At 37.2% G+C, this 27,384-nt stretch overlaps 1 long non-coding RNA gene across 1 annotated transcript; it reads right to left on the minus strand.

Annotated features, from left to right (window-relative positions):
- Nucleotides 1-18,186: 18,186 nt before the first annotated feature.
- Nucleotides 18,187-18,913, minus strand: LOC140893456 (uncharacterized). Its single transcript, XR_012153151.1, has 2 exons — nt 18,704-18,913; nt 18,187-18,556 (listed from the first exon to the last, which is right to left on the minus strand). It is a non-coding gene; the product is annotated as an uncharacterized lncRNA (long non-coding RNA).
- Nucleotides 18,914-27,384: the final 8,471 nt, after the last annotated feature.

Here is a 27,384-nt window from a genome sequence, read left to right on the forward strand (position 1 = left end):
TCATACAACCGCTCCAAATACAGAATATGTGATGATAACATGACGACAAGGCTCGCATAATCAATACAACATAAAAACGAAGTTCGATAACTAAACATGTTCTAACATATTCTAGGTAGACATGCTGACACGACTTCTAAATCGAGTCTCACTACTAGCTCTCCCTCTTGATGTTAACCAGGCCTACGCTGACTTGGTCCTGCCCCACCTGTTGCCAAGTACACATACAAAACAAAGCAACAGCCGGGTAACCGGTGAGAAAGATAATCCCAGTAAAAGCAACATAGCAAGTAATAAATTCAATAAACATGGTTTCAAGGTAACAAGTAATCAATGTTAACGTAATGAATGCATGTCTTTAAAACGGGTTATCAAATCTGATAAACGAGGGATTGCTGCTGTGCTTTTGGGATCCCGAGGATGAGATCATGTAATAACTCACCGACTCTTCCAATCGAGGTGGTGCCACGTATCCCACTCCTCTAGACTTTGAGCCACCATAATGAGTATGCTAGCACTAGGCGAAAGGACTACGACCTAGGCCACTCAATCATAGTTTCCAAACGTCTAAAACAAAAAGGGCGGTTCTGCCCGCTGTAAACAAAGTAGGCTCAAGATGAATGCATAGCATAAATATAAGCAAAAGTGACATAACGAAACTCAATCAACCAAAAAATACAAGTTCCACATGCTAAAACAAGTATTGATGCAATATGTGATTTGAAAGGGAAAACTCGAGAACCAACTGTCCCGAGTATGCTATCCCGCGACGATGACTGCTTTTACCTTTCAAGGCAGGCAGTAGAGTAGTTCCAACTTCTGGGAAGCTACAACAAAAGATTGTATCAAAGTCTAACCAATCTAAACAACAACAAGGCTCAAGGTAAAACTCTTTACCGATCTTCGTCCAACTCTTGACGATCAAAATGATGTTAACCCTGGGCTTGACAAACTCCAAACGAATCTGTTCAGATACAAATCAAAGATCAATTACCATGATCGACTTACAAGCCAAGTTCAACAACTTCAAAAATGGTTCAAATCTTCAAAACTCAAACCGACGGCATAACGGCTATAACTGAACAAACTGACAACGCAGACAGCAGTTCAATAGCGATATCAACTCATATCAAAGCCAATACAACCATAACAAGGCAAACCCAACAAATATCAAAACCATGATTTTTGAAAATGGCTTCCAAAAATCATAACAAATCCGAACGTCGCTCTATTTCAAAACCGACAGGAAATAAACGATCAGAGCTCTGTCGCGAACAACATACTCGAATCTAGAACGATTCTAACAACATCCAAAAACTAGAATGTATCTGATCGTAGAAAAACTTACGATATAACAGAGCTCTCACTGCAGTGATCAATAATCTGCCTTCAGAAATAATTTCTAATGGACGGATCGAGCTCGGACTGGATTTTGAAATCTCAAAAGCTCCAAGGAGGCGTCTTCAATGGTGGTTCACGCCCAAGGGAGAAGATGAGGAGAAATGAAGACTAGTCTCATGTGTAGATAATATATTAAACTCCAAAATTGTGTTTTAGTCCCTGAAAAATCCAAATTTTGCAAAAAGGACCCTGATCAAAATCAAGTCGGCTCGCGAACTCTGTAATCTCCGATTAACTCAAATAAACTCATTCAAGATAAAAACGGGGCGTTACAGATAGCTTCAAAACTAACTAATATAGTTTGAAATATGACATGTAGATATTTTAGTAAGCTTTCCAACCGTTTGGCATCAAGTCATTTGTATCACCGAGCTATGAGATATGTTCGATTTAATCAACTGCGCCAACTTGAGTAACTTGAGTTCTAGCTCAAAAACTTCCAATTTTGATCTACTAACTGCAACACTTGATGAAATATATTATAAACACAATAACAAGTTTTGTTATCATCAAAATCAAGATTGCTTGTGTTTCACAACCAAACACTACTTGTTTTTTTAGTCCTCTAAATAGTCAAAGTTCTGTATTGGTCATTTAACTTTTAAATTGTGAGTATTTTTTTTCGGTTTTTACCGGAATGTTTAACTTTTCAAGAAATTTTCAGCATTTTTCAATTTGAAAGGGTACTATCCTATTTGAAATGTCACTTAAATTTCACATTATTAAACCGAACTATAAAATAATAATAAGAAGAAGAACATACAAAAAAAATTGATGTAATAAACATGTTTTTCGTATCTTCTACCTCAATTAATAACACCAACAAATATTAAAGCGATTCTAAAAAACTATAGAGAAAAGATACCATTTTACACATAAACAAATATCAAATCTCAGAGGAAAAATCGCAATGAAGATTCAATCATAAGAGATTTAAATTTAAGTTTAAAAATTAATTTTCCATATTTCATGAGAAAATAGCTATAATGCTCATAACCATATATATTTTTTAACCTTTCTTGTTTATGATTCAAAAAGCTAATTCAAAAATAAATCAATCGAGTTAATATTAAATTTTTTTTTTAATTTTATTTTTGGGTTGTGGAGGAATTAAACCATTTTCTCAAACTGAGAAACAAAAAACATTTCAAGATTTGATATAATTAAAAAAAATTAATTAAAGTTCACGGTTTTTTACTTTTGATTTTGTTTTTTTTTTAAAAAAAATTATGAACACACATATATTTATTCTATTAACATACCAAAATTTATAAAATTAGATGACATTCTAAGTAGTATGATTATCTTTCAAATTTAAAATCATCGAATTTTATTGTCTAGTCATCAATTTCCGACAAAAAATTAGATATTTCGATAAAAATCTGACCAATATTACCAAAATTTAAAAGTTAGAGGACTAATACATAACTTTAACTAGATAAAAGACTAAAACAAAGAAGATAAAAAATAGAAAGAAAAAGTTAGAGGACCAAAATGATTTTTTTCTCGAATATTCATTCAGTAGCGGTTCGTTCTTTTCAATATACAAAATAGATATATGCGATGACAAATTTAAGATAATGAAGTGGTTTTTCAAATATCAAATATCAAATTATTATTTTATCTTACTTTAATTCATTTAAAAGGAATTGCTTTTTTTTATTTGATTTCAGAATTGCATGTTTTTTCAAGACAGTTAATGTTGTATATCATGAAAAACAATAAAAATGTTACAAATTTAAAAATTGAACAATATATTTGATATATGAGAAAAATAAAAACAATTAATATTTATAATTGATGTGGAGGTAAAGCTACTGTAGTGATTACAGTACTTACTCGGAATGCAACCTTTAGGATAGGCAAGAAAAAAACAAAGAGTTTGAGGTTGAATTCACTGTACCATCACCAACGGTATACGCTTGTTACGAAGTACCTTGTCCTTTCTGTCTAGAATCCGCAGGGGTTTCTTCTCCACATATGATAGATCCCGATCTACCTTTACCTCGGTCAGATGCAAAATATGCGACTCGTCCGCCACATACTGACTCAAAAAGGATACGTGGAACACATCGTGAATCTCTGAAAGATCGGGTGGCAAGGTCAGATGATAAGCCACATCCCCAACCTTCTCGAGAATCTCGAAAGGAACAATAAATCTCGGTGTCAGCTTACCCTTGCGACCAAATCTCATCACCTTCCGGAAAGGTGACACACGCAAGAACACATGCTCTCCCACCTCGAAGTGTAACGGTCTCTGGTGAGTGTTCGCGTAGCTAGCTTGTCGATCCTGGGCCGCCTTAATTCTGCGTCGGATCAATTCCACTGCATTAGTCATCTGCTGAATCATCTGAGGACCTTCAACCTGACGCTCGCCAACCTCGTCCCAAAACAAAGGTGTACGACAACGACGTCCATAAAGAGCTTCAAATAGTGCCATGCCAATGCTGCGATGGAAACTATTGTTATAAGCGAACTCCACCAAGGGTAAATGATCATGCCACGCTGGGCCAAAATCCATCACCGCTGCGCGAAGCATATCCTTTAAAGTGCGAATAGTACGCTTGGATTGTCCATCCGTCTCTGGATGATAAGCCGTACTCAGGCTCAAAGTAGTACCAAGGGCTCGCTGGAAACTACCCCAAAATCTCGATGTAAATCTCGGATCTCTATCACTGACAATGCTCAATAGAATCCCATGCAATCGAACAATCTCCCGCACATACAATTGTGCCATCCTATCAAAGGTATAATCACGGTTATAGGGAAGAAAATGAGCTGACTTCGACAACCGGTCCACGACAACCCAAATAGCATCACAATTCCTGGAAGACATAGGCAAGTGGGTGACAAAGTCCATCGTCACATGCTACCACTTCCACTCAGGAATCTCTAAGCTGTGAAGTAACCCTCCGGGTCGTCTAAACTCTGCCTTGACCTGCTGACACACAAGGAATCGGGATACAAACTGATTGATACTGCGCTTAATCCCTTTCCACCAAAATCGAGTGTGAAGATCCTTATACATCTTCATACTGCCTGGATGTACAGAGAATCGACTGCGGTGAGCTTGCGATAAAATCTCATTCCTCAAAGTAGAATCCTCGAGTACAACTACTCGACCAGAAAGACACAACAGACCATCTCCTTGTAGATGAAAAGCAGAAGTATTATCACCCTTAGCCAAACAGGCCAACTTCTGCGTCTTCAGATCAGAACTCTGAGCTTCACGGATTCGTCGATACAACGCTGGCTCTGCAAGCACAGAAGAAACACGAATTCCTTGCTGTTATTTCTTATGACGGATTGTGAATCCCAAAGAACAACACTCCTCCACTGCCTTCGAAACTGAACTGGTACGAAGGGAACTCACATAGACCTTGCGACTAAGCGCATCAGCAACGGGGTTAGAAGAACCTGGATGGTACTTAATCTCACAGTCATAATCTTTCAACAGATCCATCCAACGATGTTGCCGCATGTTCAACTCAGCTTGAGTGAACAGATACTTCAATTTCTTATGATCGGTGAAGATCTCAAATCGTTCTCCGTACAAATAGTGACGTCATATCCTCAAAGAAAAGACAATGGCTGCAAGCTCTAGATCATGAACGGGATAGTTCTCCTCATGAGTGTTCAGCTGTCTAGAAGCATACGCAATCACGTGGCCATTCTGAGTCAACACGCACCCCAAACCCTGGAGAGAAGCATCAGTGAAGACCACAAAACCACCTGATCCAGACGGAAAAGCAAGAACTAGAGCCGTCGTCAAACGACGTCTCAACTCACGAAAACTGTCTTCACAAGCATCAGACCACACGAAAGAAACATCTTTCTTCGTCAACTGAGTCAAAGGCTTAGCTATCTGAGAGAAGTTCTCCACAAAACGTCGGTAGTATCCTGCCAAACCAAGGAAACTACGAATCTCAGATGCTGTAGTCGGACGCGACCAATTCAGAATAGCCTCTGTCTTGCTAGGGTCAACAGATATGCCCTCCTGAGAAATGACATGACCAAGGAACACAACTCGATCAATCCAGAAGTCACACTTACTCAACTTCGCATACAACTGTCTCTCCCTCAAGACCTGCAATACAGTATAGAGATGATAGGCATGCTCATCCATGCTACGAAAATAAACCAAGATATCATCGATGAACACCACCACGAACTTATCCAAAAAGTCACAAAACACCCTGTTCATCAGATCCATAAAGACATCTGGAACATTCTTCAGACCAAACGACATCACTAGAAACTCATAGTGTCCATACCATGTATGAAATTCTGTCTTAGGAACATCCCCCTGCCGAACTCGCAACTGATGATACCCAGACCAAAGATCAATCTTCGAATAGACAGAAGCACCCTGTAACTGATCAAAGAGATCATCTATCCACGGAAGAGGATACTTATTTTTTATTGCCGCTTGATTCAACTGACGGTAATCAATACACAACCGCATTGAACCATCCTTCTTCTTGACAAACAGCACTGGGGCTCCCCACGGCAAAACACTAGGTCGAATATAACCCTTATCAAGAAGATCTTGTAATTGCTTCTGCAGTTCTTTCATCTTTGATGGCGCTAAACGATAAGGAGTTCTGGAAATCGGTGCAGTTCCTGGCAGTAACTCGATGCCAAACTCGATCTCCCTCACTGGTGGCAAACCTGGAATCTCCTCCGAAAATACATCTGGGAAGTCACAAACCACTGGTATCTCTTGGATATCTGGCTCTCCCAAGGATGTGTCAATGGCGTAGATAAGGTAGCCTTCCCCGCCAGACTCTAAAGCACGTCGGGCCTTCAGAGCAGAAACTACTGGCATCGGAGGTCGTGCTTCCTCACCATAGAAATACCATGACTCGTCATCCTCTGGTCTAAACTGAACAAACCTTTTATAGCAATCCACCATCGCTCGGTAGGCAGTCAATAGATCTATCCCAATGATGCAATCGAAATCCTCCATCGCTAGAATCATCAGGTTAGCACTAAGCTGATGCCCCTCAAATTCCAAAACACAACCCACAACTAGACGCTTGGCTAAAACCTCACTACCCATAGGAGTAGAAACTACTAGCAAGACGTCTAAAGGAATGAATGGTAACTTATACTTCTTAGCAAAACGTGCTGATACGAAAGAATTCGATGCACCGGTATCAATTAAAACATATGCGGGAAAACCACATAAACTACAGATACCTGCAATCATCCGATCACTGTCAGCCTCTGCCTGCTCCTGGTTAAGCGCAAAGACCTGACCCTGGGCACGTGGCCTCAAATAAGAATGACCCCGAGAAGGAGTCTGAGTAGGCTGTCGCTGAGACTGCTGCGGCTGCTGCAAAAACTGTTGCTGGAAAGGTGGCTGCTGATACTGAGGTGGCTGAACAGATGCCTGAGAACCTCCGAAACCACTCGCTTCCCCAATCAGCATCGGACAATCCCTCTTCATGTGACCCTCCTGGCCATACTGGAAACAAGCACTGGTCGATCGACCACACTGCCCTGACGGATGTCTGCGTCTACACTGACGACAACGGTTCGGCCTCTGACCGCCAAAGTTATGCACTCCACCAGATCCAGAGGAAGAAGAAGAAGTACCTCCTGGTTTCTTGAAAGACTGAACCCTGGGGCCCAAAGCACTGGAACTTGCTGGCCGGGAAGAAGAAGAGTAAAGTCCCCTGTTCCTCCGAATACTGTCCTCAGCCTGGCGAAAACGGTCCACCAAATCCTCATAAGTCCCATCGCCGCCCACAGCAACCATCCGATGAATATCAGGGTTCAAACCCTGAAGAAAATGGTCAAACTTCGCCATATAACTATCAGCAACATGAGGAAAAAAAGGTAGCAGATCAAAAAACTTCTGCTGGTACTCCTCGATCGTCATCGTCCCCTGTCGCAAACTCAGCAACTCACTGGCTTTCGCCTGACGAAGAGCTGGAGGAAAATACAACCTCTGATAAGCAGCACGGAACTCTGCCCATGTAGCTGCTCCTTTAACTGCTATGAACGGTGCGGAAGTCGATCTCCACCACTTTCTCGCTCGTCTCTCAAACATGAAGGCAAGAATCTCCATCCTATCCTCATCTGTGCAACAGAACTCCTGAAAACACTGCTCCATCCTCTCAAGCCAATCCTCCGCCTCTTCAACTGTCTCACCTCCCGACAAAGGCTTCGGGCTAACCTCCTTGAATCTGCGCATGCTCACTCGCTTGCGCTCCTCAGGCTGTCCTTGACAACGTCTACGATCATTCGGATCGCCCCAATGACCGCCGCCTCCACTATCGTGGCTCTCATCGTAATCTGCCATCTGTTACATAATAACAGATAATAACTTAATACGCTTTACGAAATTCCCAGTGCAATGCGCTCTGATACCAAAAATATAGTGACCCAACCCGGATCCTCTAACTAATCAGAGTTACGATAAAAGCGCATGCAATTAAAAAAAAAAGAGTAAAGAGCGGATAATTAAAATACAACAAATCCAATCGGCAGAATACAACCGACGATAACAATCGTGTATAAATATTATTATACAACCAAATCGAAGGTTCAGGGTAAACAAATCCCTACCCTCTACAACCTCGCACTCTCTAAAGCTCAATCCTGCTAAGAGCCGCCTGGACCGTCCAGCCTCAAACCTGCCCCGCCACAAGGTACACCACGATACCCAAACACAGGGGCATGAGCGACAACGCTCAATACGAAAGCAATGATATAAATACAAATATGCACACACAATATTATTTAAAACTCAAGTGAAAACACTTGCTCATGGCGCCGGGAATATACAGTACCAGCTAGAGAGCTACTTCGCGGGGTACTCGTATATTCCATATCAGGGCTGAGCCAACCCCATCCTGACCCGAATCCAAAATAGGATACAAGTCCCATATGGAAACTGTCATACCTGACTCGAGTCCAATATGAGATCACTGTTCCCTATGGAAATTGTCAATGACTCACATCTCTCCGGATGCAGTCACACGTAAAATCATGTATGTGCTAAGACGGTAAAACATGCTAAAACATGATAAGACATATAGCACATACTTATGCAACATACATGCAAATATATCATGCCGGCTATCTCGATCAGTACTTACGTACCTCTAACACTGCTGGTCAAACCTAGCTCCGCTGGTCTAGACTCCAAGCCTACTAGTCCAGTCTACTGCTACTACAATGCAAATATCCATGCATCAACAATAAAGCTCTAAAATACTTAACTAAGCTAATGCATACTCCTAAATATTTTTAGGATGCCAAAGCTATACCTGCATCCGTCGTTAGCCCTTTGCTGTAGATAGCCTTAAAACTAGGCCACAGCTCCGTGACGACGCCTAGATCACTAAGACACTTCCGGATTTCCCATAGGACGCCTAGATCTCCCTAGATCTGAGTCAAAAGGCTTAGGAATAGAGAGAGAAGAGAGGAAATGAGCGAGTCACAAATGAACCTCGGCTCCTCTATTTATAGACGAAGTTCGGGCCGTCCGAACTCGGCTTTGGGCCCTCCGAACTGCTTCGGATCCTCCGATCATGACTTCGGATTGTCCGAACACGATCGGATCGTCTGATCCTAACTTCGGGTCCTCCGAAGTCCCATCAGTGACGTCAGCCATGACTTCACCTTGCTGACATAATTGATGACGTAAGCCCTAACCCTGTTCGGGTCCTCCGATTCCACCGATGGAGCCTCCGATCCTGGTTCGGATCCTCTGAACCCATCTTTGGATCGTCCGAACTCCTCAGGCCTCCGATCCTGACATCGATCACGTTCGGGTCCTCCGAACACCAGTTCGGAGCGTCCGAACCTCCCGAGCCATGCCCAACATTTTCGAGTATCCTGAATCTATTTCTGGAGTCCGTTAGTCCAACAGGACTTCCCTAATCATGTATTAACAATCAAGAACATGATCATGTGATTAATTACTCATTAATTTCTAATTCGAGATGCGGGTTACTACAAGTGTCACTGCTAAGATCTATAGTTAGTACGACTGATACAGTCAGCAGTTTGGATCGAAGGTGCCGTGTCATTTGCGGTTAATGAAGGAAAACTGACAGTAGTCAGTAGTGTTACTCAAATTTCGCAGGATTGCTGATAAGAAGGCAGTGATTCTCAGGTTAATTGTTAAAGGCGTGAGAGTTTGGAATCAGTGCGGGTTCTAAACCGAGTATATGTTCTGATGTGATTGAACAAGACCCTGCAGGTTTAGCGAGGTTTGGGGTTGTCAAAGTTATTCGACCAGATGTTTCGAACTGGAACTATTGGTGAATTGAGCAACTGGTCTATGTTACGTTCTCGGGGTTTACCCTAGATTTCGAGGACAAAATCTTTCAGGGGGGGGGGGGGAGGAGAATGTAGTAGCCCGTATCCAAAACTAACAATTAATGAGTAATTAATTGAAGGATCATATTCGGATTAAGTAAAACATGATTAAGGAAATTTCAAATGGATTAACGGAGTCCAGAAATGGATCCAGGACACTCAAAAATGGTAGGTATGGTTCGGCAGGTTCGGGCGCTCCGAACTTGAGTTCGGAGGATCCGAACATGGACGGAGCCATACTTCGGAGGCTCTGAAGACTTCGGACGGTCCGAAGTGGGTTCGGACGATCCGAACTCATGCGGCCAGCTGTCCCAAAATAATACGTCATTGGTGACATCATCGGGAAGATAATCGAACGATCCGAAGAGCCAGTTCAGACGACCCGAACAGTGTATTGGACAGGGGTATGGTTGCATTTGATTGGTTGGACTCGTGGCGGAGATCAGACGATCCGATGAGGCGATCGGACGGCCTGAAGCAGTTCGAACGATCCGAAGTCAGGATCGGACGATCCGAACGTGCTCTATAAATATGAGGTCCGAGCTCCTCATTTGGTGCGAATTCCGAGTTCCTCTCCTTCGCCCACGTGGCTCTATTTTAGGGCTTTGGGTACTCTTATTTTAGAGTTGGAGCAGGGAAAAATAATATAGTATAGTCAAACAGTGTCTGACATAGTAGCGGAGCAGTGCTCGTGTAGCGGAGCAGTGCTCGAGGCTGTGGAGTTGCAGCAGGGGTGTGCCCTAGTTGCGGGATAGTCGCCATCAGTGGGCTGACGACGGACGTAGGTATAGCTATAGTCTCCTTAAATTATTTAGGATTTTTCAATAGTTTAGTTAAGGCTTTTAGAGCTTAATGAATAATGCATGGGTATTTGCATTGTAGAGTTGATGATAGGCTTGGAACCTAGAGTTGGACTGCTAGGACTGCCTGTAGAAAGGTACGTAAGTACTGACTGAGATTGCCAGCGGATATGCATGCTTATATGTTGTATTTATGTGTTTGCATGTTATTGTTATTGATATATGGCATGTACATATCATCTTGTGTCTGTACGTCTGTACATCTTTTGAGATGAGCCAGTTAGGGTTACTCAGCCCTGTTTGGACGTTTGATATCGAGTACCCTTAGGTACTGATACCTAGAGGACTCCGTGGTCCGCGTCCGAGATTCGGGAGTGAGTGATCGCACACAGTGGTTAGCTACCCCGATGTGACGAGCTCATACTCCAGGCGCCAGTCTGAGCAGTTTGTATACAGTTATCCCAGATATGGATACCCTGTCATTTGCATGCATCATATTTGTATGTTTATCCGTGCTTTCGTATTGAGCTTAGCGCTCATGTCCAGTCTTTTTTGTGTATCTGGACACCCCATTCGACGGGGCAGGTTTAGGTGTGGGATTGAGCACCAGGAGCTTGGAGAGGCCAGTAGCCCTTGAATACAGCAAGATTAGCTGTAGGTTTATTTTAAGTAATTCGATTGGGTTGTATAATCGAGTTTGTTTAGCCGGTTGTATTCTGCCAGTTTTCTTGTATTTAAGTCTTCCGCAGCGATTTTATTTAATGCATGCTTAAATATGCTCTTATCTCTGATTAGGTAGCGGATCCGGTATGGGTCGCTACAACTAATACATAACTTTAACTAGTTAAAAGACTAAAAAAAAGAAGAAAAACAGAAAGAAAAAGTTAGAGGACCAAAATAATTTTTTTCTCGAATATTCATTCAGTAGCGGTTCGTTCTTTTCAATATACAAAATAGATATATGCGATGACAAATTTAAGATAATGAAGTGGTTTTTCAAATATCAAATATCAAATTATTATTTTATCTTACTTTAATTCATTTAAAAAGAATTGCTTCTTTTTTTATTTCAGAATTGCATGTTTTTTCAAGACAGTTAATGTTGTATATCATGAAAAATAATAAAAATGTTACAAATTTAAAAATTGAACAATATATTTGATATATGAGAAAAATAAAAACAATTAATATTTATAATTGATGCGGAGGTAAAGCTACTGTAGTGATTACAGTACTTACTCGTAATGCAACCTTTAGGATATGCAAGAAAAAAACAAAGAGTTTGAGGTTGAATTCATGTATATGGATCAGAGGTGAACTTCATGGACGGCATGATTGAGAGTTTAAAGCATATACGCCACCTCGGGCGCCTTACCAACTCGTCTATGGTTTTATGGGAAATTTTTGCTCTTTATTGGTTAAAAGATAAGAGTATTTAACATTATATATATTTTAAGGCATAAATTTTGTACCAAATTTCAGTACTGAATATTATTTTCCAAAAAAAAAAGTAAATAAATATCAATTTTCAGGTATAACTAGTGATCAGACTGTTTTCTCTTTAAAAATGCCTTTTTTTCTCCACTTACAAACATCCTAAAAAAAAGTGTTGAGATATAAAAATTCCAACCAGAATTTTAATACTTGAAAAGTAAAGATAGTAAATTTAAAATTCTGTAAACAAAAAATCAACTATATATGACATGTACTGTAAAGAAAGTTTCTTAGTTTATTATTTATTTGGGTTATATATCAAGAAATCCAAAATGTTAAAATATAGCTTCTATTTCATCTATGCAATGCATCCGACATCCCTTGATCACCTTAACAATGACGGAATAAAAAAATTATCAATCTATCCGAGCTAGAATTTTAAGTCATCCAATGCTTTAATTTTTTGAATTGAGCTACTCGGACTAATATCAAATTAATCCAAAATTATTCAAAACTAATACATAAAAAATTTCAAAAAAACTTTGTGGGTGGCACAATATTATTTAGTTCCGCCCTTGCAACATAATTAATACTAACATAATCGCACACGCGTTGCGTGTGTATAAAATCATGCAATATATTTAATATTGTATGTTATATATAAATATTATTTTTTAAATAATATTTAAATTTATTTTTTAACATTTATAAAATAATATAAAAATAAATTTATATTTTTTATATCAATTTATCTTATCTACAATGTTTAGTTGAGAAAAATATGAAAATTTGAAATATTAAAACAAAAACAAATAAAAATAAAATTATAATATTTATATTACATAAGGGCAATTTCGACAATTTAAAAGATGATGTCTAAGTGGGAGATTCTTTATATATAGGGAGAGATATTTAAAAAGAAGAAAGGAACTTTGCCAAAAATATTGATCAACAGTATATTGTTTTAACACAAATATAATTCTAATCATAATTATATATAATTGTAGCTTATATAAATATTGCAAAAGTATTGCGATCAGTGCAAGTTCAACTAGCTAGCTAGTTTAACTTCATATTAAAAAATATTGTTGAAGTTACTCCCAAATTCACACGTCATATATGTATACATGCAGAATCGATCTCATGCTAATTAATCCACAACAACATGTTCAAATTAAATGATGTATGTATACGGCCTGTTAGAAGATAGATATTAATGAGTCTGTTAAAAAGAAATGTATACAATTAAGTAATTCGATTGACCGATCCATTTACAACGTACTCTAATAATATTCTTCAATTCCTTAATTTGAATATTATATATATATATATATATATATTAATTACACACAGGACTAGCTAACTGCTGCCGAATGATGGAGATGAAAGCAGGTGGGGACCAACGAGCTGATGCCGTGAAACAATCTTGAAAGCAGGCATTCATACATGATTTATCAAACTTCCAAGGGGAATTATTCCCTGTCAACATGGACAAAACGGTGCATCCCAATGGCAATAAGAAAGTAAATGCGATAAACAAATACGCACAACTTTGTTTATGGATCGGATGTTCGGAGTTCAGTCTCCTACGTCACCCATTCTTCCTCCTCGAAAGGATCCACTAGAAAACTTTGATTTATACAACTCATTTGTACAAACTCAATCCGATTTATGACTTATCTAATGCCTAAACAAGAACTCCTAGAACACTCTTTTGTAGGCCTCAACCTCACAATCTGCCCTATGCCAAGACTACAAACACAACTTTAACGTTTTTGTTCTAAAACTTTCACTCAACTAATCTTTCAAAAAACATGTTTCATATGGGTGTGAGTGACCTCTCTTCAACTGAAATTTAGCAACATTTGGATGTGGAAGAGTGTTTTATAAAGTGGGTTTGGTGTAGAGTATTTAACGTTGAAAGCTCATCTCTTCTTCTTGTTCCTCACACCTTGGGGTTGCTCTCATTCTATATTTTTTAGCCTTTATAATATTCCCATGCTTTTAATCCCCATTAAAAGCTTGTGTTTGATCTTCAAAGTGTTGTATTTATACGCTCCAAGAATGATATGAACGTTAGATTCAAGAATATGAACGTTTAAGAAGTTTCTGGACACTTCTGAAGTTGCAACGGTCATATTTGAGTTGCTGAAATTTTTTTCAACTTGACATGATTTTACTGTTCATCGGGTTGGTTGATTGTTCTGGTCTGGTAAGACTTTGATCTGGTTTGGTCGAACTTTGATATGATCTCGTATATACCAACTTTGATCTGGTATAGACCAACTTTGATCTGGTTTTGTTCACTTGATCTAGTCTAGCCATGTTTGATCTTCTATGTTCACTTGGTTATAACTCTTGATTCACTGATTTTTGGGCAAAATAATAAACATAAAAGCTGTAGCCCTTTATCTTGGATTTCCAAGGAATGACGAATCGCTCGATTTCAAATTTTTATGTGAAAGATATACTCAAAATACTCAGCTGCTCCAGAACTTCTGTTATCCAAAATTTCAGTGCTAAACCCGACTCTTCATCATGCTTTATCAGCTTCTTACACTCCGATACAAATTGAGCTGGTTGAAGATGATTTGTAGATCATTCTCTTAGCTGCATAACGCATACTGAATCGTTCTGTTTGGATAAGAGAGTTTTAAGATATAGACAAAATACCAAAGTTGCCCATGATTGATTGATCTGATTTGCATCCAGCTTGATGTTGCAACCAATTAACTTTTCGCCTAGATAGCTTCAAAACTAACTAATATAGTTTGAAATATGACATGTAGATATTTTAGTAAGCTTTCCAACCGTTTGGCATCAAGTCATTTGTATCACCGAGCTATGAGATATGTTCGATTTAATCAACTGCGCCAACTTGAGTAACTTGAGTTCTAGCTCAAAAACTTCCAATTTTGATCTACTAACTGCAACACTTGATGAAACATGTTATAAACACAATAACAAGTTTTGTTATCATCAAAATCAAGATTGCTTGTGTTTCACAACCAAACACTACTTGTTTTTTTTAGTCATCTAAATAGTCAAAGTTCTGTATTGGTCATTTAACTTTTAAATTGTGAGTATTTTTGTTCGGTTTTTACCGGAATGTTTAACTTTTCAAGAAATTTTCAGCATTTTTCAATTTGAAAGGGTACTATCCTATTTGAAATGTCACTTAAATTTAACATTATTAAACCGAACTATAAAATAATAATAAGAAGAAGAACATACAAAAAAATAGATGTAATAAACATGTTTTTCGTATCTTCTACCTCAATTAATAACACCAACAAATATTAAAGCGATTCTAAAAAACTATAGAGAAAAGATACCATTTTACACATAAACAAATATCAAATCTCAGAGGAAAAATCGCAATGAAGATTCAATCATAAGAGATTTAAATTTAAGATTAAAAATTAATTTTCCATATTTCATGAGAAAATAGCTATAATGCTCATAACCATATATATTTTTTAACCTTTCTTGTTTATGATTCAAAAAGCTAATTCAAAAATAAATCAATCGAGTTAATATTAATTCTTTTTTTTAATTTTATTTTTGGGTTGTGGAGGAATTAAACCATTTTCTCAAACTCAGAAACAAAAAACATTTCAAAATTTGATATAATTAAAAAAAATTAATTAAAGTTCACGTTTTTTTACTTTTGATTTTGTTTTTTTTAAAAAAAAATTATGAACACACATATATTTATTCTATTAACATACCAAAATTTATAAAATTAGATGACATTCTAAGTAGTATGATTATCTTTCAAATTGAAAATCATCGAATTTTATTGTCTATTCATCAATTTCCGACAAAAAATTAGATATTTCGATAAAAATGTGACCAATATTACCAAAATTTAAAAGTTAGAGGACTAATATATAACTTTAACTAGTTAAAAGACTAAAAAAAGAAGATAAAAAACAGAAAGAAAAAGTTAGAGGACCAAAATGATTTTTTTTCTCGAATATTCATTCAGTAGCGGTTCGTTATTTTCAATATACAAAATAGATATATGCGATGACAAATTTAAGATAATGAAGTGGTTTTTCAAATATCAAATATAAAATTATTATTTTATCTTAATTTAATTCATTTAAAAGGAATTCTTTTTTTTTTTTTTGATTTCAGAATTGCATGTTTTTTCAAGAGATTTAATGTTGTATATCATGAAAAACAATAAAAATGTTACAAATTTAAAAATTGAACAATATATTTGATATATGAGAAAAATAAAAACAATTAATATTTATAATTGATGCGGAGGTAAAGCTACTGTAGTGATTACAGTACTTACTCGGAATGCAACCTTTAGGATATGCAAGAAAAAAACAAAGAGTTTGAGGTTGAATTCATGTATATGGATCGGAGGTGAGCTTCATGGACGACATGATTGAGAGTTTAAAGCATATACGCCACCTCAGGCGCCTTACCAACTCGTATATGGTTTTATGGGCAATTTTTGCTCTTTATCTAATATATCTTAAAAAGTGAGAGTTTAATTGTCAAATATCTACTTTGTCCTTGTGTAAACATTAAAATGGTGAGAGTTTAATTGTAGCATGCCTATTTTGTTCTTGTGCTAACATTTAAAGAAGGTGAGTGGAATTATCTTCCTCTTAAATGCTTGTCTCTTAATTTATTGTCATGTTAGATGAATTTTTATCCTACAAATATTTTTTGCCTTTCATTATTCAATTAAATTTTTTGTCATGCACTCTTTGATTTATTGTGTAAATATAAAATAAATTGTGTTTTTAAGTAATTGTCAAATATCCACTTTGTCCTTGTGTGAACATTAAAATTATGAGAGTTTAATTGTGGAATGCCTATTTTGTCCTTGTGTCAATATTTAAAGAAGGTGAGCGGAATTGTCTTCCTCTTAAATGCTTGCCTCTTAATTTATTCTCATGTTAGATGAATTTTTATTCTACAAATATTTTTTGCCTCTCATTGTTCAATTAAATTTTTTGTCATACTCTCTTCGATTTATTGTGTAAATATAAAATAAATTGTGTTTTTTAAAGTTCAAACAAATTGTCCTTATGTTTAAATGATTGCCTTAAATTGATGTTTGTATCCACATTCGGGAGTTTTTATGCATCCACTAAACTTTTTCATTTTATTTTCACTAAATTAAAAAATTATTTATTCGATAATAACCTTGTTTAATGGAGATTAAATGAAAATTAAAAAGTTTAGTTGTCATCATTTGAAACTTAATTGGATAAAAAAAAATAGTTGATAGCATAAAAATAATTAAAATAATGGTAACAATGTTATCAATCTTTTATTTTAAAAAATGATTGCATATACAAAAATACATTATTAAAATTCATTAATTTTTTATTTTCCCAAACTTTAATTCCAAATCCAATTTTAAATTCAAATCCAATTCAAATTCCAATTTTTAAAAGAACCAAACACATTGTTAGGAATATAACTAACATCACTATTTTTTCAGTGTATTTTTCAAATTATAGCTTCTAAACTTTTTCTAAAAATATTTTAATTTATAATATATTATCGACATAATTCTTTCTACAAGATGATAATATTTATCACTAATTCATTATTTTTAAATATTTATAACAATTACAATGAGTAAAAATAGAAAAAAAAACATATAAATTACAATTCCAAAATGAAATTTATATACCACTTAGGCCACAACCAAAACCAAATATTTTGTTTTCTTTTTCTTCGAATAGCATATGCTGATAGTTGTTAGTGGTTGAGTACTTGAGTTCGTGCATATTCTTTTTTTTTTTTTGTGGCAAAAAACACTTCTTAATACTATAATCCTTCTGAAATAGTTGCTCGATCGGGTCGCTACAGAGATCAAACGTCTGTCAACCGTTTTGCACAACAAGGTTAGTTTCTCGGACAAGATTATCTTCTCTTCTCTAGTGAAGCCGAAGATCCAATTCTTTAGTTAGTTACATGGTTGTCATTTGGTCACGATAAGCATTCCCGAAAAGGACTTCTAGAAATGGTTCACGAGGATGAAATAGATATCGAAGTGTCTCCGAAAAAACGACTGGGATTCTTACACTCTCGTGCTCTCTAAGCTTGGCTTCCGCCAAAATCCAGATCAAAGGCTTCAAAAAATTCTTGTTTTATAATTTAATTACAAAATTTTTGAAACAAAAATAAATTAAAAACAAAATCACGATTAAACGCTAGTTATGATAATATGATATGCTATACTTTAAACTATTAACTATCGATCCCTAATAAATGTCCAATAAATACAGCTTAAAACCCCATATATAATTTCTGCTACCTGTTAGAATGAAAATATTGTTGCTATGAGTAGGGCAAAAACCTACCATACTATTGGGTGAGTATGCTACACCAAATAAGTACTTCTCCGTTTTGTTTTTTATAAGATGTTCGCACGAATATCTAACTGCAAAACCAAAAAACAAGAGTTCTTCTCCCGATGTAGCATAGACTTACCCCATACTTTAATGTTCACGTTTCGAATCCACAAATTATTCAGCGAGTATGAATTTTCGTGTCTTCTTATTCGGAAAGGATTGTGACACAATCTTAATATCTTCCAGATCCTGGAATCAAGAAGAGCCAACATTTATCACCTCAATTTTGAAAACTAATGATCTTGCTACATAGCCAATATTAGGCATTAATGGAGTTTTCGTTCGAATCTAGGGGAGAAAAAGATCATGAATAATTTTCTAAACGAATAATGTTACCTATCAGAATATAGGGGCATTGCTTGGCTATTAAAAAGTTGAATCTCGTCCTTCAGCATCTGTTTCAAGTTTAAAATTTTCCATTTGAAGAAGGAAGGCTCGTCTTCCGAATCGGCCATGGGGCACCTCCCATTACAGCTTCAATTTCTTGTATCTCTCGTGGAACTTTCGTCATGTTTACGCAACCATCTGATGTAACATACTGAAAACGTACAAAAGAGAGCACATGATTTGCATATTTCTGATTCTGAAGTTTTGAGATTTTAAAATACGGTCGTAACTTCAAAACATTAGACAGAACCTTATATCACAAAAGGTTGGAAGAAAATTGAGATATTTTTTATGATTGAAAAGGGTAAAACCAGCTGAGCCACCGAGAAAACCAGCCCTCGCTCGATCCGTAAGATCTTTCGGCTCAAGGCATCTGCAACTGCATTTGACTTTCCCGGATAATACTTGATTTCGCAGTCAAAATCCTTCAACAGATCTAACCATCTTCTCTGTCTCATATTCAGCTCTGCCTATGAAAATAAGTACTTAAGGCTCTTATGGTCAGAAAAGATCTCGAAAGACTCACCATAAAGATAGTGATGCCAGATCTTCAGAGAAAAGACGATCGCAGCTAGTTCAAGATCATGAACCGGATAACGAGTCTCGTGCGGTTTCAGCTGCCTCGATGCATATGCTATCACATGCTTATGCTGCATAAGAACACAAACCAAGCCTCGGTTAGAAGCATCACAATAGACTGTGAAACCTCCAGTACCCTTCGGAATAGAAAGAATCGGAGCACTGGTCAGTCTCCTCTTCAGATCAACAAAGCTAGCCTCACAATCTGCAGTCCAGACAAAAGGCGCATTCTTCTGAGTCAGCTGGGTAATTGGCTTGGCAATAAACGAGAAACCCTTGATGAAACGACGGTAATAACCAGCTAAACCCATGAAGCTTCGGATCTCAGGTACTGATGAAGGTTTATGCCAATTCATAACCGCTTCAATCTTGCTGGGATCGGCAGAAATCCCATCTTCAGAAATAATATGACCGAGAAAGACAACTCGATATAACCAGAATTCACACTTAGACAGCTTGGCAAACAACTGCTCAACTCGCAAAATCTGCAGTACGGTCCTCAAGTGCTCTGCATGGTCAGTACGGTTCTTCGAGTAGATAAGAATATCATCGATAAAGATAATGACGAACTCATCTAAATAACGCTGAAAGATACGGTTCATCAAACCCATAAAAACCGCTGGAGCGTTAGTCAAACCGAATGACATGACTATAAACTCAAAGTGACCATACCTCGTTCTGAATGCGGTCTTAGGAACATCTTTCTCTCGCACTCTCAACTGGTGATAACCTGACCTCAGATCAATCTTAGAGTAGACAGAAGAACCCTTCAGTTGATCAAAAAGATCATCTATTCGGGGTAAAAGATACCTGTTCTTAACTGTAGCCTGATTCAATTGGCGGTAGTCGATACAGAGCCGCATAGAACCATCCTTCTTCCGAACAAATAGAACAGGAGCACCCCAAGGCGATACACTAGGTCTGATTTATCCCTTGGCAATCAAATCCTCAAGCTGCTCCTTCAACTCTCTCAATTTAATAAGTGTCATACGATACGGAGCTTTTGAAATAGGTTGAGTACCTGACACTAAGTCAATGCTGAATTCGATTTCTCGAATAGGTGGAAAACCAGGAACATCTTTCGAGAACACATCAGCAAATTCTCTAACCACCGGTAAATCTACCAAAGCTGGGCTAGATTTCAGTACATCAACCGCATAAACCAAAAATCCTTCTGCACCTCTCTGTAGCAAACGAGTCATAGATAACACTGAAATCAAAGGAATTCTAGATCTAGAACCCTTAACAAAGAATTTCCACTCGTCTGCCATTTCAGGTCTGAACCTGACAACTTTCAGAAAACAATCGACTGTTGCCCTGTACTTGGTTAAAGCATCTATACCGAAAGTACAATCAAAATCTGACAGTCCAAGTACAATACAGTCGAATTCTAACAAATTCCCCTCAAAACAAAGTTCACAGTTCCTGACTAGTCTGACAGAAACAATTCCTTCACCCAAAGGTGAAGTAACAGCTACTACAGTAGGCAACAACTCAGTTGGCAAAGCATGCAATAACACAAATTTCTCAGAGATAAAGGAATGGGAAGCACCTGTATCTATCAAAACATGAGCAGAATGACTGATAAGTGCATTTTGTATACATTAGTTCATGATAGATTTATGTCAATTTTGTGAGCATTCATATTATTTTTATGTGTTTTTATCTGTTTTAGTGCATGTGTGTGTATTTCACTCCTTGGGTTAATTTTGTAGGAAAATATATTTTTGAAGAGTGAATTACGGATCAGCTTTGTTCAAAAAATCATATTTAATATTAGAGAGCTCCAAATCCGATCTCCACCTGTCAGATTAAATTTCAAGATGTTTTGAAGCTGCTGTCCAAATTTCGGCTCAATCCGACGGCTAGATCTCAAGATATGAATTTTTCAAAATCATCGCTCGGAGCAGGTTGAAGGTTGCGCTGATGGTGAGAGTTGTTGCGCGTTTGCCCTTGTCTTGGCGCTAATAAGCATGGGAGAAGCGCTAACGCGCTGAGAAACAAGTTGTTAGCACAAGAATTAGCGCTATCGCGCTTTATGGCTGTGGTTGGCGCAAGAAGCAGCGCTATCGCGCATGTTCAGAAATAAAAGAGAGCGCGCGCGAGGGAATTATCTTGCGCGCGGGAATTATCTCGCGCGCGCGCAAGAGGAAATTCCAGAGAATTGTGAGAAGAACGCGCGGGGGCGAGCCTCTTTATATAACTGCGCGCGCGCGAGGACTCCAAGGCGCACGCGCGCGTGTCGACGGGCCAGAAAATTCCGAAAATTATATTTCAACTAGGAAATTAATTTTTAAGGCTTTCCAAACACTATAAATAGGAGTTTTTATTATTTTACAAGGGTTCCACAAATTTTCTGAGTTGGAGACAGAGGCAGAGACGGCTACACGCTTGGGAGAAGAATTATTTTCTTTTCTCTTCTCTTTTATTTTCTTTTATCAATTCATGATTAAAATTTGGTTTTGAATTATGAATTGTGAGTAGTTTTTATTCTTCGATCAAGGCTACGTGATTGGGCCAGAAAATTTATGTAGAAAACTCGTTTGTTTATTTGAGATTTTTAGACTTGATTTGATTTTATTAATTATCGAATTTATATTTGTCTTACAAATTTCTTGGCCAGTTATTTGTTTGCTTGTTAATCGATTCCAAGTCGACAGAGGAGGTTTCGATTTTGATCACTTCGATAATCAACATAGTGTAAAACTGACTAGAAATAGAATTTGGTTTCATTATGCGGTTTAGGTTTTTACTGAATTTTCACAGCAATTTATGCATTCAAATTTGATTAGAATTACGAAAGATTAGTTCATCAATATTTGAATAGGTTTGATTGTTCTAGAAATAGTCCTTCGAACAAATTAGGAAAATTCCCGTGAATTACGATTAAGTCTGATATCTTAGATTGACTGCTTGTTACACGAATTGTCTGGTACCTACGTGTGTCCTTGATCGAACTTTTCCAAAATTTTAAGTAATTCAAAGTTTCCAACTGCGTTCTAATTTGCGTTCTAATTAATTTGATATTATTGCAATTTTATTATTTTTATCTAAAATCTGAAATCATCTTTATTCATTAGTCTAGATTAAGTAGAGATAAATAGATTTTGGTAATCATATTTTTACAGTCCCTGTGGGTTCGACATCTGGACCTTAGTCCACTTTATTATAATTTGACCTGGTTCGCTTGCCAGTAGAATTTATTCATACCGAAAAAGCCGGTCAATGACCAAAAATCAAACAGTTACCTGCTATAACATAATCAGGTGCCACCTGAGCCTGATCCTCTGTCAAGGCGAAAACTCGTGCCTGCTGTCTCGGGGGCTGGCTTGCAGTAGTGTTACCTCCCTATCTGTTCTGCTGCTGGGGCTGGAAAGAGTGAACTATAGAGGACTGCCTCTCAGGCTGAGCTGCAGGTCTAGACGAACTCCCACTCTGAGCTCTATCTCTGTTACGCTGTGGGCACACCTTAAAAAAGTGTCCCGGTTGCTGACAGGTGTTACAATTGCCAAAGACTCCCACACACTGATCCGGTGAGTGTCTTCCTCCACACTTGCTGCAGTACAAAGATGATGATCCAGAGCTCTGTCCTGAACCAAACTGTCGGGAACCACTGGAACTAGACGAACTGTTCCCCTGCCTTTTGAACTGTTTACCTCTTGCCTTGTACTGATCCTTTCTGTTTCCCCCACTGCTACCACCTTCATACCTCTGCTGTTGGTTCTGATGCTGAGATGGTTGATTCTGATACTGAGACGGTTGGTTCTGATACTGCCTCTGTTGCTGAGGTGCCACCTGATTACCTCTTTGCCTCCACAAGCCTGCTTCTACTCCCTTTGCGTGATTTATGGCATCCGCAAAGTTGTTAGGCCTGTTGGTGTTAACCAACGTGAAGACGTCGGGGTTCAACCCATTGATTAACTGATCTGCCTTAGCTTATTCATCTTCGGCAATTAGCGGTGCAAAACGCAACAGACTATCAAACTTGGCAACGTACTCTTCGATGTTCAGATTCCCTTGCTTCAGATTTGCAAACTCTGCTCCCTTATCCTTGCGATACGAGATAGGGAAAAACCGCTTATAAAACTCAGATTTAAAAAGAGTCCAAGTAACCTCTGTACCTCTACTCTCAAATTCTTTCTTTGTCATGATCCACCAGCTTTTTGCACCACCACGCAGCTGATGAATTACTAACCTGATTCGGTGGTCATCGGTGTAGTCAATGGAATCAAAAAACTGATCCATATCATCCAACCAACTCTCACAGTCAACTGGATTTTCTGAACCCATCAACAATGGCGGATTGAACGACTGAAACCTCTTCAGCAAGGTTTCTATAGGAGTCGCTGAAGCATCCAACTGATCAACTTCAGTGCTAGCTTGCTCAGTCGTAGGAATAACTGGAGGTGTGTTTCTGTTTATCACTCGACGAGGACCCATCTGATAATCAAAGGTTAGGACACGAGATATCTCAATCGCTACAATCAGTGCCCTTACAACCGCTTGGAATACCAATCGATAACAAAAACAGTTATATCTCAAGTAGATCATGCTTTATAAATTAAATCACATAACCATGTAATTCAATAATTCTCAATAATAAAGCATGCTCGCATGGAATTAAGTACACAGCTAAAATAATTCAAACACATGCGAGGAGCCAATACACGCAGACTCGATCTACCTGCTCACTCTAGTTCAACCAAGAATCTTAGGCGCTTTGATACCACTTAATGTGAGACATTGGTTCTAAACGACTAATCTCGGGATTAAACAACAATAAGGCATACAATAACCAAAGGTTAAAAGCAATAAAGATTTTTTTTTTAAATAGTGCCTCGCTCGATCGGTAAGATCTTACCGATCGAGCGAGCCAAAACTTAAAAGGTTCTGCCCGAGAAAACCAGCCCTCGCTCGATCCGTAAGATCTTGCGGATCGAGCGAGCCACAAAAATTCCAAAACAAAACTGCATCAAAATGCCCTCGCTCGATCCGCAAAATATTGCCGATCGAGCGGCGACAGAAACAGAGCCAAAACCAGAAGAATTCATGCTAGAAACTAGAGTCCAAACCCACAAAATAATATCATGCATTGCAATCACAAGTTCTCCAACTAATACATGAAGTACTGGAGTCATACAACCGCTCCAAATACAGAATATGTGATGATAACATGACGACAAGGCTCGCATAATCAATACAACATAAAAACGAAGTTCGATAACTAAACATGTTCTAACATATTCTAGGTAGACATGCTGACACGACTTCTAAATCGAGTCTCACTACTAGCTCTCCCTCTTGATGTTAACCAGGCCTACGCTGACTTGGTCCTGCCCCACCTGTTGCCAAGTACACATACAAAACAAAGCAACAGCCGGGTAACCGGTGAGAAAGATAATCCCAGTAAAAGCAACATAGCAAGTAATAAATTCAATAAACATGCTTTCAAGGTAACAAGTAATCAATGTTAACGTAATGAATGCATGTCTTTAAAACGGGTTATCAAATCTGATAAACGAGGGATTGCTGTTGTGCTTTTGGGATCCCGAGGATGAGATCATGTAATAACTCACCGACTCTTCCAATCGAGGTGGTGCCACGTATCCCACTCCTCTAGACTTTGAGCCACCATAATGAGTATGCTAGCACTAGGCGAAAGGACTACGACCTAGGCCACTCAATCATAGTTTCCAAACGTCTAAAACAAAAAGGGCGGTTCTGCCCGCTGTAAACAAAGTAGGCTCAAGATGAATGCATAGCATAAATATAAGCAAAAGTGACATAACGAAACTCAATCAACCAAAAAATACAAGTTCCACATGCTAAAACAAGTATTGATGCAATATGTGATTTGAAAGGGAAAACTCGAGAACCAACTGTCCCGAGTATGCTATCCCGCGACGATGACTGCTTTTACCTTTCAAGGCAGTAGTTCCAACTTCTGGGAAGCTACAACAAAAGATTGTATCAAAGTCTAACCAATCTAAACAACAACAAGGCTCAAGGTAAAACTCTTTACCGATCTTCGTCCAACTCTTGACGATCAAAATGATGTTAACCCTGGGCTTGACAAACTCCAAACGAATCTGTTCAGATACAAATCAAAGATCAATTACCATGATCGACTTACAAGCCAAGTTCAACAACTTCAAAAATGGTTCAAATCTTCAAAACTCAAACCGACGGCATAACGGCTATAACTGAACAAACTGACAACGCAGACAGCAGTTCAATAGCGATATCAACTCATATCAAAGCCAATACAACCATAACAAGGCAAACCCAACAAATATCAAAACCATGATTTTTGAAAATGGCTTCCAAAAATCATAACAAATCCGAACGTCGCTCTATTTCAAAACCGACAGGAAATAAAACGATCAGAGCTCTGTCGCGAACAACATACTCGAATCTAGAACGATTCTAACAACATCCAAAAACTAGAATGTATCTGATCGTAGAAAAACTTACGATATAACAGAGCTCTCACTGCAGTGATCAATAATCTGCCTTCAGAAATAATTTCTAATGGACGGATCGAGCTCGGACTGGATTTTGAAATCTCAAAAGCTCCAAGGAGGCGTCTTCAATGGTGGTTCACGCCCAAGGGAGAAGATGAGGAGAAATGAAGACTAGTCTCATGTGTAGATAATATATTAAACTCCAAAATTGTGTTTTAGTCCCTGAAAAATCCAAATTTTGCAAAAAGGACCCTGATCAAAATCAAGTCGGCTCGCGAACTCTGTAATCTCCGATTAACTCAAATAAACTCATTCAAGATAAAAACGGGGCGTTACAGATAGCTTCAAAACTAACTAATATAGTTTGAAATATGACATGTAGATATTTTAGTAAGCTTTCCAACCGTTTGGCATCAAGTCATTTGTATCACCGAGCTATGAGATATGTTCGATTTAATCAACTGCGCCAACTTGAGTAACTTGAGTTCTAGCTCAAAAACTTCCAATTTTGATCTACTAACTGCAACACTTGATGAAATATATTATAAACACAATAACAAGTTTTGTTATCATCAAAATCAAGATTGCTTGTGTTTCACAACCAAACACTACTTGTTTTTTTAGTCCTCTAAATAGTCAAAGTTCTGTATTGGTCATTTAACTTTTAAATTGTGAGTATTTTTTTTCGGTTTTTACCGGAATGTTTAACTTTTCAAGAAATTTTCAGCATTTTTCAATTTGAAAGGGTACTATCCTATTTGAAATGTCACTTAAATTTCACATTATTAAACCGAACTATAAAATAATAATAAGAAGAAGAACATACAAAAAAAATTGATGTAATAAACATGTTTTTCGTATCTTCTACCTCAATTAATAACACCAACAAATATTAAAGCGATTCTAAAAAAACTATAGAGAAAAGATACCATTTTACACATAAACAAATATCAAAATCTCAGAGGAAAAATCGCAATGAAGATTCAATCATAAGAGATTTAAATTTAAGTTTAAAAATTAATTTTCCATATTTCATGAGAAAATAGCTATAATGCTCATAACCATATATATTTTTTAACCTTTCTTGTTTATGATTCAAAAAGCTAATTCAAAAATAAATCAATCGAGTTAATATTAAATTTTTTTTTAATTTTATTTTTGGGTTGTGGAGGAATTAAACCATTTTCTCAAACTGAGAAACAAAAAACATTTCAAGATTTGATATAATTAAAAAAAATTAATTAAAGTTCACGGTTTTTTACTTTTGATTTTGTTTTTTTTTAAAAAAAAATTATGAACACACTTATATTTATTCTATTAACATACCAAAATTTATAAAATTAGATGACATTCTAAGTAGTATGATTATCTTTCAAATTTAAAATCATCGAATTTTATTGTCTAGTCATCAATTTCCGACAAAAAATTAGATATTTCGATAAAAATGTGACCAATATTACCAAAATTTAAAAGTTAGAGGACTAATACATAACTTTAACTAGTTAAAAGACTAAAAAAAAGAAGATAAAAAATAGAAAGAAAAAGTTAGAGGACCAAAATGATTTTTTTCTCGAATATTCATTCAGT

This window comes from Henckelia pumila, chromosome 3 (assembly GCF_033568475.1).
Source record: "Henckelia pumila isolate YLH828 chromosome 3, ASM3356847v2, whole genome shotgun sequence".
Classification (NCBI taxonomy): Eukaryota; Viridiplantae; Streptophyta; class Magnoliopsida; order Lamiales; family Gesneriaceae; genus Henckelia; species Henckelia pumila.